This window comes from Rhagoletis pomonella, unplaced genomic scaffold, assembly GCF_013731165.1.
Source record: "Rhagoletis pomonella isolate Grant_MI unplaced genomic scaffold, Rhpom_1.0 Rhpom_scaffold_00007, whole genome shotgun sequence".
Classification (NCBI taxonomy): Eukaryota; Metazoa; Arthropoda; class Insecta; order Diptera; family Tephritidae; genus Rhagoletis; species Rhagoletis pomonella.
The window spans coordinates 14,215,354-14,223,053 of NW_023458561.1; positions in this window are offsets into that span (position 1 = coordinate 14,215,354).

The window sequence follows — 7,700 nt, forward strand, 5'->3', positions numbered from 1 at the left end:
ACGAAATTTAAATGGCATTTACGCAACAATAAAAATTAAACTTATGTGCAGTTTAAATATTCATTTGAAATCGGCCCTAATACTATACTATATACCATGATTCAATAATAAAAGGTTTGCTCAAAAAGCAGTTTTCTCGCTCCCTCTTGACTATATCGGCTCCCTTAGCAAAGCACTGTGTGTGGATTCGTTTGTGTGTGCAAAGCTTTTGTAAGGGAGCTAAGGGAGTGTCAAAACTCTAATGTCAATAATGAGCAAACCTTTAATTATTGAATTATGGGCTACCGCGACGTCCAGCGATTTTTTAATGTTTACTGGGCAATATTTTTAGCGATTTTTCAAAGTTCAACGGGCAATATTTGCAAAGCACATAAAAAGCCCAAAATAATAAACCCAGAAAAGCCGTAAAAAGTCTTCACTGGATGGATGTTTTGCTAAGTTACAGTTAACCCAGCAAAGTCTTAATTAAGTCTCGGAAACTGGATGAGCTCCTATAATTATTTTGGTGACTCTAAAAAGCCCAAAAATAGCACGTAATTCCTCAATAATATTTATCCGTGTTCGACGAAAGTTTAAGAAGTGGGCCAGATAGCGTGACGTCAAGAGGGTTTGCAGTGTTTACTGGGCAATATTTTGAAAGCACATAAAAAGCCCAAAAAATAAGCCCAGATAAGTAGTAAAAAGACTTCATTGAATGAATGATTCTTAATTATTTACCAAATGGTCGGAGCCCAAAAAAAAACGAAAAGTGGCCGAAAATATCACAATGAGCACAATAATACGAACAAATTTTTTCTTCATTTTTTCATTTCAGCGCGCTAACTTGATTGAGCTTGTATGTGGCATGCATAAACAAAGAATGATGTATGTAGGTAGTGAGGTTAAATTGCTTTGAAGTTGCACTTATAAAGGTTACAATGTTTTGCTTTAGAAACTTGCATTAATCAAGGAATTGCACGTATTGAGGGTTGCGGTTATCTTGTACACACTGTAAATATTTTTCATCGGATAGACAGAAATTACGTTACGAACAATTATAAGGCTCATTCTATGAAAAACGCGTTTTAGACCTTAAGTCCAGATTTGAGGGGGTATTGAAAATTCTAAGTATGCATATTTTTTGTGCTTCACTAGATCCATAACTTTAGCAGTAACACAATGTTATAGTCCCGACGAAATCATTGACGGTGCTCCGGGGAGGGGAACGGTACATGACAGTAGGAGGTTTAGTTTGGGTTAAAGCCTCACACTGAAGTGGTTAGGATTTCGATGCTTCCTCCTCGTAAAAAAACATGCACCTATTTAAATTGACGAATAGTTTTATATCAACTTTTGTTTATGTGTTTTTGTACAACATACCTCTATTAGTTACAATAATTTTAAGCTATAATAAACAATTTTTTAGTAAGTAATAGTTATTGGTTTTGAAATTTATTTTTTTTTGTATAGGAGCCCCCTCTTAATTTCGTTCTGGCTACGCCCATGTATATACTAGTGGTAGAAATGCCTTATTTTGACCAGTTTTGCCTATATTTCTTTTGTTGTTTTTTAATTGAAGCAATTTTTTATAAGTCTAGGACATTATACATATGTATTGTACAAATAATATACATTTTTTTATGCTGGAGAAAATCTGTGTAGTATGTTTTAAACTAAGGCCCAATTGCAGAACATCCAGAGTTAAATATATAAGTAGAGAGTTAAGTAGCTCAGAGTTAAATTGTTATACATATTCCTAAACCAGATAATGTCTTTCAGCATTGAAAACTGGCCCAGAGTTAAGTAACTCGAGGGATTTCTAAATTAAGTAGGCACTACTCCCTCTTTATTAGAAATTGAATATAAATTTCAAACACTTACACACATACATACATGCATAGGTACAAATTGTAAATTGGCCACTTCTGAGAGTTCTCTTAATTGGATGGACTACTAACACGCTTTTACGCCAGACTGATCGAAACCTCAGAGCTGAAGGCGGAAAAAGGAATACGTGAATATGTATGTATGTATGTATGTACATATGTATGTATGTATGTTCAAACATATGTTTTCAAAAATAGGTTTGAAACCTCAATTTATTTTTTCTTGTTACTGACAGAATTGATATATGTAGAGTTACCAAGTTAAGTTTCGAAAATCGCTGGGCTAAATATTTAACAATTTAACTCGAACTTTACTGCTAATTAATTTTGCAAGCCAATTTATCAATTTTACCGGTAAATTTCGAGTTAAATAGATACTGCTATTCTGCAAGTGGGCCTTAAAATTATAAAGTCAGAATTTAATTTTATATTTATATACATACCTACCTGAAGTCGATACCCAACATGTGCTGCTTAAAGTCCTATAAGCAATCTAGAAATAATTTTAAATTCCTCCAGCGAAAGCGAAGGCTCGGATGTAGAATCTGGAGATATTAAAAAAATGTGAAATTAAAGCTCAATTGAAGGCCTATGTTAAAGAAAAACTAGCTTATCTCGGTGAAAATCCTTTCGATTGGTGGAAAACTACTGTAAAATTCGACAAATTGACAGATCTGGACCACAAATATTTGAGCGCTCCACCCGCCAGCTTTCGAAGCGAGCAATTGTTCAGTGCAGTCTTATATACGAGCCTCTAAGAAATCGCACCATGGGAGAAAAGGCAGCAAAATTACTTTTTTTGAAATATAATATGCCCCTTTTGAACTTTGCCTACTAGATTAAAACACTTGTATAGGTTAAGTACCCATTCAATATTCTAATAATTTACAACATTTTTAAGTAATAAAAACGATGACTTAAAGCTCAGTTATGCAAGTCTTAGACTTGACTTGACTTGAAAATTTTATTTCTGGCAAATGAGCATCGCGTGTATACCCAAAAACGCAACTTCACTTAGAAACTTGGAGAGCTATAGATTTTTGATTTCTAAGTTAAATTTCTAAGTGCAAAGAGAGCCGTGAGAGAATCATGCTGCCATTTAATTTTTTTAATAAAATATTTACAAATATGCCTCACAAATAAAATTTTTTGTATAAATGTAATTCATCTGGCAATCGAAAAACGATCTTTCAAATCAAGGCAGAAAATAAAGTAAAAACAATCACAATTTTATACGCGTAAATACATTTTTGTAATGGTAATTTTGTATCCATTTTGGTGTAAAAACAAAATAAAACGTTTACAATTTATGTATGTGTACAAATACAATTGCTGAGAATCAAAACAAAAAGAAAAGGTAATAGATGACACGCCGAGTAATCGTTTCTAAGTTTCTAGGCAAGTCAAGTCAGGTTTAAGTCTTGCATAACCCAGCTCTTAAGTTGATTATAGCTTTCTTAATGTCGCATTAGCGAATGCTAAAAACATGACTTCGTTGAAATGGATCACCTTTGTTAATATATGGTTCGTAGTTGGGATTTTAGAGCAAATCCTTTATTTCTCACTTGTACCGTTAAATTTTTGTAAATCCCGTATTTTTGGGACAAATTATGCGTTTGTACCGCCTGTCTGGAAAAAAATCTGGCAACACTAGTGTTTATCTTCTCTATATATATAAATCCATAGCCGTTTTCGTTGTTCGGAGTTAACTCAAAAACTACTGCATAGATTTCAATCAAATTTTCAGAAGTTATACCTTGCATATATGGTCCTATTATAGGCTACCAGAAAACTCGCTAGGTGGCGCTGGAGTCGAGTTATATATAAAAATGGTATTTATGAACTGAGTTCCTTTAAATTCAAAATGTAAGCTACCAGCATGATGCCAAACACGTTTACCAAAAATAGACCCGTTAGGCGGCGCGGGATTGGAGTTATTTATAAAAGTCGTATTTATGAACCGATTTCGTTGAAATTAAAAGTATAAGCTACCTGCATGATGAAAAAAGCATTTGCGAAAAACGGACCCGATAAAAGCCCTATTTATACCGATTTTGTTAATGCGAATTCGGAACGTTTATTACTTTAATGATGATTGTACAATAGGGTTATTCAAAATTGGAACTTTTTTAAATTTCGACTGAGAACGTTCGGATTCTTGAAGATAAGAGGGAAAACAAGTTCCTTCTAAAATTTCAGCTTATTTGAACCAGATTTAGAGGTCGCTCAACGCTGTTGTTTGTTTTCCGCAAACTACAGATGTTAGATGCATCTTTATTAACAAATAGGTATATTTTCATCAAATCTTGTACATATATATGCTGGATGAAATTAATAAGATAAAAGATTGTGTTACAAAAAAACGTGGCAACCCTCATGGAAAGTATTTCTGGATTTAAATTCTCAAAAACACCTTTCATTTTATATCCATATTAAATTGTTTTAGCTATTTGTAAAATCGAAAATAAGTAGCAACTTTGCACTTATATTCTAAGGGATAACACCTACTATAAAGGCAAATAATTGTTTAAGAGCTAACTTTTAGTACCATAAAGAGTAATATTGCATCTTTATTTTCAAAACAAAAAAAATTTTAAATATACGATGGAAAATAGGGGGCAACCCTATTCAAAAATATTTCTGAATTGGGTTATTAAATACTTTCATACTATGATGTTTTGTTTTATTTGTTACTAATTGAAAATATGTGGTAACCCTGTACAAATATTTTCGGAGATAACACCAATACAGATAACCTTAAAATGCAAAACATTATCTGAATACAAAAACGCATCAAAATCGTTAGGGTCGTTTCCGAGAAACCTTTGGATATTTATATTAGGGTGATCCAAAACAACTAACCTAACGAATTCATGGTCTTTATAGGACCTATTTACTGAAAAGAAAATTCTCTCATTTGGAAAAATTTGTATTCCAATTTTAAGAGGTGTAGGTGGGCATTAGAAATTTTCCATGCAAATAATATGTAAAAAAATTTGTGTTCAATAAAAATATTTTAACTATTGAACCGTTTGGGATAAAACCGTTTGGTATGAAATTCGAAAAAAGCAGAAATATGCAGTTTTAGGACTTTATGATTGGAAATATTCATGCTAAATAAATGTGTACAAAATGTTGATTATAAACTAGATTTTTCAGAGAAAAGAGAGTTTTAATCAAGGAATGAAACCGAAACCCAAACCGAAACCGTAACCGTTTAAAACCGTTTCGTTTTTCAAAACCGAAACCGAAACCGTAACCGTTATCTTGACCTGAAAAGGAACGATACCGAAACCATTTCAATCACAGGTTTCAATCGGTTTCCAGAAATTTACAAAAATAATAAATAAAAATTTCTTTGAAATAAATGATTTATTTAACCAAAATCAGCAACATTTTGCTAAAATTCTTGTTAAGTAGTAAATAAATATGGCAAGGTAACTTTTCGCAAACATCTGCTGATGACTTTGTTGTTGTGAATCGATAATCGATTAATTATATTTAAGTAGTTTCTTTCCCGTACGCAATGCGAGATCCCGCGTGTGCCCAAAATAGCCCAGAAATCATTCCTGTACTCAACAAAATGGGTAATAGAGAGCGAAAATTCGAGCGTATTCGATCGTAAGTGTATTCTTCTTCCTGCCCGAAACAGCCCGGAATTTTTCTCCGAGTAAAAATGGATAAAGTGTCAAAGTGCATATCAGCTGTATTGTGTTTACATGTTGCCTGCATTTACTTGGTGCTTTTAAGGAAAAGTTAAGGAAAATGGCCTGTTGATGTATTTTCAATCTATGTACTTAAAATCAAATTTGTGAAACCAAAATTCAATTTCCAAGTGTTTGCATTTAATACCATGTTCTGACCGACAACCAAAACATTTTTCCTTCATTTTCTTTTCATTTACAACCTTTAACTTTCATTCTTATTTTGCTTTGGCCAGGCAATTAACAATAAATCCGAAATGGCGTATTAAAGATGATAAAATATGACTTCCACTTCGATAAATAATCGAAAAAAACTAGTGAAGACACCGATTGGAATGAGTGGAAAGTGAGTTTTCAAGTAGCTTTCAGCGAAAACTGGTTTTCGTTTAACAGATTTTATATGGACGAAAACACAAGTTTCAGGTCGAAAACCAGTTTTAGCAACGAAAACATGTTTCCGATGTCGGTCAGAACATGGTATAAGTGACAAAAACAAGAACAACGTGAATCAGCTGTTTCTCGACTTGTGGGACCGAAATGTGGGTTTTTGCGTTTCCGTACTTCTGAACTTTGTTCCATTTTTGAAAGAAAATGTTTGTCTTATTCTCTAATTACCAAATCCGGTCCGGATTGTTAGGGAAAGAACCTAGTGTTGATATTATCAGTGAACTGTAATTTTCGATTTTCTTTCCTCAACGTTTAAGACATTGTGATTTAAATAATATCAACAAAATTTCTGTGAAAAACCGAAACCGGACCGAAACCGAAATCAAAACCGAAATGAATTTTGAAGAACGAAACCAAAACCGAAACCGAAACACTTGGCAAAACCGAAACCCAAACCGGAACGTTATTTTGAATCGGTTTCATTCCTTGGTTTTAATCCATTTATTTATTCTTTATTGAATATTAAACACTAATCTTCTTTTTAATTATTAATAAAATTCGGTTTGTTGTAAATACGATATTGCTAGCGATGTAATTGTATTACTTGCAAAAGAAATTGCTTTTATTCTTCGTATTTCGTCAAAGTTCGCTTATAATTTTGTATCAACGCTATACCTCGTTCAGCAATATCATTAATACTACTCTTAATCGTCTCTAAGACAACCACCTTCAGGGTCATTTTTTAGAGAATTTAATGACCCCCAAAAATATGCCTAGAAAAAACTTGTATCCCTTTTTTATATCTTTTTTCAACGTTTCAAATATTATAAAATTTTTAATGAAAAAAAATTTTTTTATTATAATATGTTATTTTAATGGATATTTTCAAATGCCCACCGACACCTTTTGCAATTTAAATAAAAATGTTTCCAATTAGGAGAATTTCGTTCTCAGTTAATATGTAGGTAATTTTAAAGCCATAAATTCGTTTGGTTAATTATTTTGGATCACCCCAATATATATATATACAAGAATTACTCGTTTAAAGTAATAACAATAAGTGGCAAAATTCCCCGCAAACAAAGCTCAACTCAGTTATTTTTTTATTATTTCAAATTTAACTGCCACAACTAAATAAGAGCGTTGAGCAATGCGCTTACTTTCCGTTACATTTTAGTCGTGTTCCCTAACTCGCAAGAGGTTGCAAGAATTTACAGGAATTTTCCAGAAAGCGTTCCCGTACTCGGTTCTCTGGCAAAGTAGGGAAAAATGGGAGAGTGAAATCCGACCTCTCTTTGTCAGAAGTTGCAAGATTTTACCCGAAGAGTGTTTCTGGTAAAATCTGGTAAAGTGTCAAACCTTAGCTATTCAATGTTGCCAAAACGAAATGAGTCTACATTTTCGCGTTTTTAAATATATCGTAGCGAAATAATAGCAAGTTTCGTAAGTATTTTTGTTAATTGGCCTGTGTATTTTCGTATAATTTAGTTTTTTGATTTTTCTCTCTTTCTCTGACAGTTCTACAGGTTTTATTTAGAAAAGTTGAGGAACGAAACTTTTTATTGGCGTAATGCTCAACGCCAGCGTTGCGGAATTGACGACTTCGTCATCATTTTGACGTTTGTTTTAGCTCAATGACGTTTTGACGATTTTTCCCCCGTAATGACGATTTCTTATTTTAGTTTTTTCACCTAATTACATATGTATGTAAGTACGTATGTAAACAATTTTTAAAGGAAAAAAA